Raw genomic sequence first — 10,441 nt, forward strand, 5'->3', positions numbered from 1 at the left:
TTTCAAACATACGTTTGAAAAATTTGCATAAACTTTTACCAGCTATGCACACGCTAGCAATGCGTCTGCAGTTTGTCGTTCGTTAGTACAAACGCTACATTTGTTTCTAACTTCAACCTGATTAAACGAAGTATTTGTTTCTATGTTTGTAAAAAGTATGTTTACCAACAACATGTGCATGCATTATTAAAAGTTCAAACAGGGTCAGTAAAGACTTATTAAACCTACTTTTGTAGCGTTTAGAAAACAATAACAAACGCGACACAACGCTTACAAATTGTTGTATAGAAAGAAATACGGCCAAAATCTTTGAATAAATGTCTATATCGCAGATCTATGCTCTCAATAGTGTTAGTCAATATCTTGTTTTGTGTTAAGTGTTAAAACATTGTATAAATATTTAAAGATTAGTGTTTGAACTGCAATAAAGATTTATACCAGCTACATGAAATATACTTGCTTTTCAAATCTAACTTATGTTCCTATTTATGGAAATAAAATTACTTATTCAGATACCGGTAGTTTGTTTTGTAAAACAATCTTAAATGGTTAATGAAATCCACACTGAGAGAATTAATAATCATTTTACAAAAAGTATATTTGCCTCTGATGGTTATTATGGTTTTAATTATAACAATCAAACCAAGTCGAAATCACCAATACTAATTTAAACAAAGACAATATTACAATGGAAATATGAATACCTACATTTATTGTAGTTCTGTTTGATTATTTTCGTATGATGAATTTCTCAATTTTCTTAACGTTTTCTATAGACTCCTATTGACTATATAATGACTCTGACAATTAAGTGTCATATGACAAATAACCGCGGACATTTAATAAAGATTTGTCGGTCATTAACTATGATAATCTACAGGAGAAATAACAAGACAAATAGATATGATTTACTCTAAATTGTCAATAATAGATCTTAGAAAACGGAATATTAAACGTTAACCCTTAAGATACTAGAAAGATGTTATTACCAACAAAACGTTGTTAATATATCTGTTTTATAGAACATCCTTTTATGTTTGTGTGTAATTGCATCCTCACAGTGATTAATATTTCTTTTTCCAATACGTAGATCCTAAAGCCTTTGGTTACATCTCATTGTTACTACCGTGTCATTACGATAGACCGGAAAACAACCGACACTTCCCCCCGTTCTCGTCTTTAATAACGGTTTTAGATGGAAACAATATTTTGCTTCAAAGCAAATGTTAGAGCTTGTTATCTTCCGCCAAACTGTTCACAACTAGTGCAATTTATAATTAATTGAAATGATTGATGTAATTTAGGAGAAGTTTATGTTTCAGTTTTTTCAAACAAATTACTCTATATTTTCAAAACTTTCCTTAATTACAGCAATGGCTGTGAGCGTTTTGGAAAAGACAATGCCAACATTTTGAAATAGACAGATTGTTATGGTTTATAAAAAAATATACCGGAGGGATGACAAAAGCTTTATGTGGATTAGAAATGATAAAGGTTCTGAATTGATTTCCTGTATGTATCACACCATCTTATAAAAGCATAATTATACACTCCTACTAATTCATTTCGTTTCTTTCAGATCCATATTGTAGGAGTTCGGAGGAGTATGATTGGGATTAAATATGTCTTTATTACATTATCAGGCAAATATAGGGGCTTCCTCTGTGATGGTGAAATCAACCATGCTAACAATATATTTAAGTACAAGTTACTAAAAAGAACTTTCAGATATCTTGAATTCCATGTTGAATAATTATTTTCATTTTCATTTTCTTTTTCATTTTTTAGTACTTTTTAAACACTGCATCAAATCTCAGGAATTTTTTTATTTTAATTCTAAATGTTAATCATGAAACAAAGAAAAAAGAAATACCAAAATCCTATCGATCTGTCAATCACAAGTATTAATTTATAAATTTCAAAACATAATTTAAGTATTTTGTCCGAGATTTATCAAAACAAACTGATACAGAGGATATATTCAGAATTTGAGTCCAGAAAATATTTTGAAAATACAATAATACTTTTAAAGGTCTAAATTAATCGATTCATATTTCTGAAATCAAAGTTATCGCGGTACCATAAACATTTCGTTAAATTAATAGATCGTTGGTGCGTTGATAATGACATAATGCTGTTTTGTGGCTGTAAACAAAGAAATACCCAATAAGTATTTCTCGTTTATTTCAATTGAATTAGTTGGTCATGTACATTGTTTTAAATCTAACGAGCGATATTCACGCAAAGTAAACCATAAAGACTTTTATTTGCCGAATTTGTTCGAATTATATTTAGAAAGTAATTGCAAGAAATAAGATGCAACATATAATTCGCACAAACTACAATCATTTGTTTACCAAATTTTATTGTATAATATATGAAAGAAGGTTTAGACAAATATTTTCCTTTTTTCAAATTTTTAATATATGTTTAACAGCTATTTAGACTGTAGGTATGTTTTTTATCGATTTTTTCTTACAGTACGAACCACATTGATAATGTTAAAAGCATAATTTGTCTTGATTAACCGAACGTCCGAAGAATAAAAAAGACAATTCGACCTTTTCCAATTTATTTTGTCAATGCATAGGACATGTAGGATGCAAACTATGAATTCCAAGTTTAAAAAAGAGGCAGACAGTAGTTTGTCGATTTTCTTATCTGTAAATGCATCTATTGCATAAAGTTGATGAATCCGGTATATGTCAAAGAACGACTCGTTCTGTTTTTTCCTAAAAAAAAACGTTCATCGAAAGATACTAAGATCTTGTTGTTGAATATTCCGTATCTTCACAAATAATACACTATGGTATTAAAGTATAGACTCTAGGTGCTGACATTGTTTGTCATCTTAATAACGTGTTACAGTATTCTGTAAATTATTACTCTTACTTTTAGTACATGTTTGGTGATATCCATTTGAGGGACTTGGTACTTGTGCATCCCGTCATTGCGTTGTACTGTGGGAAATTTTGATGTTCCATTCTTTTATTTGCTTATGTGCTTTGTCTATATGTCTTTTTGTTTTCCCTTCTAGACATATATGTTTGTTTTATAGTGATTAAGATTATAACATAATGTTGACTGCTGTATCCCTTTTTTTGACATTTTTACCTTTTATGTCTGTTTGTTTCTCAATATAATGGAAATATTTGCAACTGTCATACAAAAGAGGGACGAAAGATACCAGAGGGACAGTCAAACTCATAAATCGAAAATAAACTGACAACACCATGGCTAAGAATGAAAAAGACAAACATACAAACAATATTACACATGACACAACATATAAAACTAAAGAATAAGCAACACGAACCCCCACCAAAAACTGGGGGTGATCTCAGGTGCTCCGAAAGGGTAAATAAAGGCAACAGTAGTATACCGCTGTTCAAACTCATAAATCCATGGACAAAAAACAAAATCGGGGTAACGAACTAAAACCGAGGGAAACGCATCAAATACAAGAGGAGAACAACGACACAACACTTAGGAGATAACTGTATTGTATTTTAAGCTCCGATGGCATCAATTGGGGATTTGATGGTCGCAAATTAAGTTTACTGGCGACGCGTTAGCGGAGACAGTAAACGGGTATTTGCGACCATCAAATCCCCAATTAATGCCGTCGGAGCTTAAAAATACAATATTGTTATCTCCATTCTAATGAAACTGACAGAAAACAACGTTAAAACATGCATTTAAAATCTGTCATATGCCGTCTGCGCTTGCGCGTACGTCCCATGGCATCAATTGTCAATTGATGCCATGTAAATAAGTGACGTTATCCAATCAAAATGAACGTTACAAACGTTGTTGCATTGGAATACAATGTAACACACACAGAAACGGACCAAGCATCAGACAAAATCCCACGAGAATAATAAACACAACATCAGAACCAAATACATGAATTTGGGATAGACAAGTACCGTGACACGTCTTATCGCAATGTGAATTTACACTCAAAAATAAGTGAAAACAAACGACGCTACGTCAAAATGTAACACACACAGAAACGAACTATAATATAACAATGGGCATATTCCTGACTTGGTACAGGACATTTTTAAAGGAAAAAATGTTGGGTTGAACCTGGTTTTGTGGCATGCCAAACCTCCCTTTTTATAGCCATGTGAAATATAACATTAAAATGACAACTTAACACCACAGGACTACAATAAAATAATTGGAGAACACAATTGACAAATAAACACACGAACAACAGCCAACAAAAGGCAACAAGTTCAAAATGTTAATACGCCAGAAGTGCATTTTGTCCACACAAGATCTACTACACTACAAACCATTAAAAGTCTGAAATGGCCTATATCTGTACTCGACTGTACTGATTTTTACTCGACCAGTCTGAATTTGTCTGAGATGTACTTGATAAAACTCGACTGTAGTCTGAACTATACTTAACAGTCGGAATGTGTACTTGACCAGTACTTAATCATTTCTTACGAGTCTGAACCGTACTCGACCTAGTCTGAACCGTACTCGACCTAGTCTGAACCGTACTCGACCTAGTCTGAACCATACTCGACCTAGTCTGAACCATACTCGACCAAGTCTTAACCAACCTAGACCTATTCTTTGTATCTATCAACTGAATTTGATCAATTTAGGATAACTTACATAATAATATATATATATCAACTTTTAAAATATAAATAAAACAAGCTGATCAAATAATCTAAAAAAATGAATTGTGATTAATATTTATAATTTTATTCAAAATGTTATGAATATTTCGGAAGTATGTTATGGTAACTGGACTATTTTCACCATTAACTTAAGCCTAGTATAGATTTATGGTGTCAGTTGAGTTCAGGTAATAATGCAGTGAATGTTTTTTTTAGTAAGATATATATAAAATAGTATATAAAACAACTTAATAATTTTTTAAAAAATGAGAGCTTAATTGTTTTGTTTTATTAAACCAAGAATTTAAAATAATCATGATCATAGAATTTCCATATCAATCCTTGATAACCTTTTTAAAAAAGGAAATGTATTCCAAAGTAACAGTAAATTTTTTTTTAAATTAATTTTAGTATTTTTTTGTCAAATTAACATGGCATACATAAAGCACTTTGATATGTTCTAATTACCTCAGTACATATGTGTTTTACAGGTAAAAAGAAAGTCATATTTTCTTAAATTCGTGTATTACTTATTTAGTACATACATGTATATTCGAAAGGCCTTGTTATTTGATTTAAACAGGATGTTGCAATTTTGAATCAATGTTATTTAGAATTTAATACCTCTGACCAGGTGTGATCTTATTTTCGAGTTTGCCCCCAAGAAGAGGTTATACTTTATATTTCACCACTAATCAGAAAAAACAATTTTATTTATTTATTTCATTTTATCCCTTTTTGATATAAGTTATATATAATATATTTTTTTTATCTTAAATATAATCAGAGATATATTTCTTTTATAAGGTTAAAAATTTTTATAAATTTTGTTGGCTGTTGTTATATAAGTCAGATAAAAAGAAATTTATTTTAACAGTTAAAAAAGTAGAGGTTTTTTGGTCTAGTATGGTTCAGACTGGTCGATTATTGTTCAGACATTTGGTTAAGTATGGTTTAGACTGGAAAAATAGGTCGAGTACCTGTCGAGAATGGGTAAAGACTGTTTCAGACTGGTCAAGTAATAGTTCAGACTATTTTACAAAATGTAGACACATCCGAATAAGTTTAAACCTCAACGCCAAGTGACGTCATATTTGAAATTGTAAAAAATTACAAAAAATGACGTCATTTGAATTTGAAAACAATCATCAAAAAATGAAAAATGACGTCACATTAGAATGAATAAGATAGAATTAGGATTGATTTAAGATTATATTTGAACTAAATACTGACATTGCATTTAATAACAATGCACAATTTAATACTTATTAATAGCAAACTAAGGTAGCAATTAACTATATTATAAAGCTATGTCCGGTTTCTTTTGAATCTAACTTCAAACGTAAAATATCGTACTGATTACGTTCAACAAAATTAAATCTAATAAATGAATGCGGTGATTAATTTTCTTTACCATAGCACATAAATATAATAGAAAAGACGTCAACACATTTGACAAAATCCGATGAGAATTACAAATATAAGTATAAATGTAAGCAGATCCACATGTGGCACCCGTCGTGTTGCTTATGTTATAACAAATCCAGTTAATAGTCTAAGTCGGTAGGTCACATTCATGAAAGGGAAGGAGATTGTAGTTACGACGTAAGGATTATATCCTATATCATCATCTGTGAAACGGTTATTCCATAACGGTAAACCAACTCGTGATGGAGTCCGTAAAGTGTACGAAAGGATGATTTCAACTTCACTATTTGGAACTCTTGGTTTAATAGCTTCCTTGTGAGCAGCAACCCTCTATCAACAAAATCATGATAGGAAATACAAGCACGGGGATATCGTATAAGTTTGGAGATATATACCCCGTATACAGGTGCTACTGGAATGTTGCTACTTAGAAATGGAAATTTCATAATTGGAAAGCTGAAATCATCTCTTTTGTCGTAAAGTTTTGTTTTCAACCGACCCTCATTGTCAATTTCTAGATGTGAGTCAAGATATGAGGCCGACTTAACTGTATCTGTTGTATCCTTTACCTCTAGTTCGATTTGATAGATGCGTTCAACATAGTCACCAAATTTTGAATTATTTAGTGAGAGAACGTCATCTATATAGCGAAAAGTAAAGTTAACGGATATTGCTAACTTCTTATTTTTCTTTCTAAGAAGTTCCTGTATGAAGTCAGCCTCATAATAATACAGAAACAAGTCGGCAAGAAGAGGGCACAATTGGTTTCAATTGGAATGTTGACAGTCTGTTGAAAAACAAGTCCTCCGAACGTAACAAGTATGTTGTCAATCAAGAAATCAAGCGTCTTGATAATGTCAAATTCAAAGAAATTTTTGTTTGAATCAGAGTGATCCATTACAAAGTATGATTTATCTGAAACCTAAGACAAGATACATATGTACTTGTATCTACGTTGGCCATTCTTTTTTATGAAACAAAGCAATACCAACTCTTTCAAGAACAGACCTATGACTATCAATTATTTCCTCTTTGGTAAGTGTTGTGAAGGTATATATTGTGTTTCCTAGTGAATACCTGATTAATTTCTTAAGCCGTTAATGTTATGTAATTTACACACAAAAACGACGTTGTTTGGGGTTTTATCTGCGAAGACAACAACATATTTTTCATGGAGTGTTTTGCACGTTTTTGTCTTTAAAGATTGATGTAGCATGGGTTTTCATAAACTCATTCACTTTCTTATTTGTATCATTGACCTCTCAGCCTTAATCCATTCTGAAAGAGTATCTGCGTCTTCTTTCTCGTGTTTAACCCTTTGTCTAGCATAATCCTCAATTGAATCCATCAGTATTTTGAAGTTGTGTTTCTAATTGATGGATTTAGGATCATGATTTTGCGGGTCTTTGGATAATACATTTCGCAGAGAAGTTTAATTGAGTCACGAGTCACAAGTAATAACGTGGCCAGTAGGATTCTATATGGACGGGATACTGACACAGGTGCAATCATGAGGTCTAGACTTGAAGTCGTCAATATTCAGATCCGGCAATACGTGTTTGTAAATGAAAATTGTAGTTGCAATTGATTTGTTAAAGGTGTAAGAATTGATAGATACAGACTGATCTTTAAAATAGTGAGGTATATAAACTCATAATAGATACCAGGATTGAAATTTTGTATTTTCGGCAGACGCGCGTTTCGGCTACAAAAGACTCATTAGTGACGCTCGAATAAAAAAAAAGTCAAAAAATGCTTAATAGAGTACGAAGTTGAAGAGCATTGAGGACCAAAACATTCCATAAAGTTAGGACAAATACAGCGAAGGTAATCTATTCCTTTAGGTAGAAAAACCTTAGTATTTCCAAAAAATCGAAGTATTTTCGACTTATTTGATTTATAATGAAGGATATTCCCCCAAGTTGAAGGCATTGAATTTTTGTTGGCAAAGAAACGTTAAAGAAAGGATCTTTTTCTTTTTCATTTCCAGTATCCGTATTGATTTATATTGGTTCTGAATGAGGGTTTGTAATAGTGGTTTTTAAATAAGTTGTAGAGAATTAAGTTTTGGAAGTGGTAATAAACAAAGCTTCGTGCTATAATGTGCCTTATATTCCTGCGATTTTTTTTTTGTTGGTGTTTTTTGTGTTTGAATTCATTATTTACCTTTTTCCATGTAAAGTATGTTATGCAAAAACCATGCAAGGTTCCGCTGACCGAAACCTAGTCTGACTGGTAAAGAGAGATCCTTTGCCAAACAAATTTGAAAAATAAAATAAAGAGCAGGGTGAAGTAATGTACATGTTTTATCAACAAAAAGGGACTATACTCATAGCGTTGATTTAACTAAGTAAAATAAGTTTTTAACCTATCTTGTGTCTGTTATGTTGTGTTTGGGTGTGTGTTATACAGTGTTCAGCTGCTTGGTCCCAATCATTGTCACATTAACATTTTTGTTTGGTTTGCCTTCTCTAATTTGTCAATTTACACAGAACTAATAACAACTGTCAAACAAGTGGGCGCTTTAGCTGGCTACACATCCAGGTTGTAACAAGTCAGGAATATGGCAGTTTTTCGATTGGATAGTACTTTAATTGGTCAGTTTTAATGACTTCCCTTTTCTGGAATTTTCTGGAATTTGCCTTGGAGAACAGTATTTTTGTTAGAAAATTTTGTTACTCCTCCTTGACTCAATTAATCAATGGCAATACCAAGCAATCAATTTCTGAGATCTTTAATACAATAAAGGCAACAGTTGAATACCGCTGTTCGAAGAAGAATTACTATAATGAACTCAATGTCAATTGGACCTGCTTTGAACTTGCTCTTGAATTTTTACTAGATAACATTTTTGTACGCTATGTAGATTCCGTATATATCGTCTATTTATCGGAAATCCCGTCGACTAACTGTGCACCTTTTATTGCGGACCTGTTTCTGTATTATTATGAGTTACAATTATGATTCAAATCAGCAAAGACCCATCGAAACAACATCTGATTAAAAAATTTATTAACACTTTTTGGGATGATACATTGGCTCCCAATAATGACGACTTCAGTATGTACACTTAAGAGATTTATCTTGCCAAACTAACTTTAAATAAAGCTAATACTAACAATGAACATTGCCCTTTCCCGTATCTTGATATCTATATCTTTAACGGAAAGCTTAATACCAACATTTTTAGATGGTGGCGTGTCCTTATCACCATCTCATGGTGCTTATATATATCAACCTTTTTTCAATTCGCTTGTGTAGTAACAACATATTTGATTTAAATGAAAGAAATCTCTGTATTACTGAACAATTAATAAGTTTTCAATATCACAAACTACTCAAAACCTTTACAAAATTTCTTCATCCGTACAAGGACATCATTCGTAAATATAAATCAATATGCAGACATCTTATACATTCAGGTATTTCACATCCAATCTTTTATGGCAATATTCTTTACAAAGCACAAAAATGTCGTCATTCACCTCAAAAGCTAACCAATCTAAAACAGACTTATTCAGAAGGGATATAGTTACGATGCTGTTGTCAATTCATTAAGAATGGCATATTTTGGTACTTATATTGAATCACTCATAGGGTCTTTGCTCGGAAATAAACACATTTATTTTAAAACCAGTTGTTCTCATATATTTTATGATGTATGAAACTAAACCCCAAACGGGAGGGATCGTGTTTGATTTTCATATGATGAAGACATAATTCTATTATCAGTTTAATTGAGGTCTGGAACTGGCATGTCAGTAACTACTATTAGCCCTTTGTTTATTTATGTATCATTGTCATTTTCCTCAGTTTCTTTTGTTACCTATTCTGATAGACTTCTTTTAAACTGAGTTTCACTGTGATTATTGCTGTGTGGTTCTTTATTCTGCATTGGCTAGAGGTATAGAGGGGGGGGGGAGTTGAGATATCACAAAACATGTTTATTAAGTATTGTTGTGTCTGTCCCAAGTCAGGAGCCCCTTGCCTTTAATTGTATATTTTATACCTTTAGTTCATTTTTATGTTTTGGAGTTAAGTATGACATCCATTTTCACTGAACTCGTACATATTTTGTTTATGAGCCAGTTGAGGCCCACCTCCGCATGCAGGATTTTCTCAGTGCATTGAAGACACATGGTGGCCTTTGGCGGTTATCTGCTCTTTGGTTAAGTTGTTGTCTCTTTTACATATTCCCCTATTTCCAAACTCAATTTTATCTTATTATCTGTTCACTCCACTGTTCTAATTTCAAAGCTTAATTCACTGTCAAAATTAAAGATGGCTTAGCTGAAGGTTAATCTGGTCAAATAATTTTCCACTGAAGGAGAAAAATAGTCACTATACCTGTAATTAAAAAGGCTAGA

The sequence above is a fragment of the Mytilus edulis genome, chromosome 4 (assembly GCF_963676685.1).
Source record: "Mytilus edulis chromosome 4, xbMytEdul2.2, whole genome shotgun sequence".
NCBI lineage: Eukaryota > Metazoa > Mollusca > Bivalvia > Mytilida > Mytilidae > Mytilus > Mytilus edulis.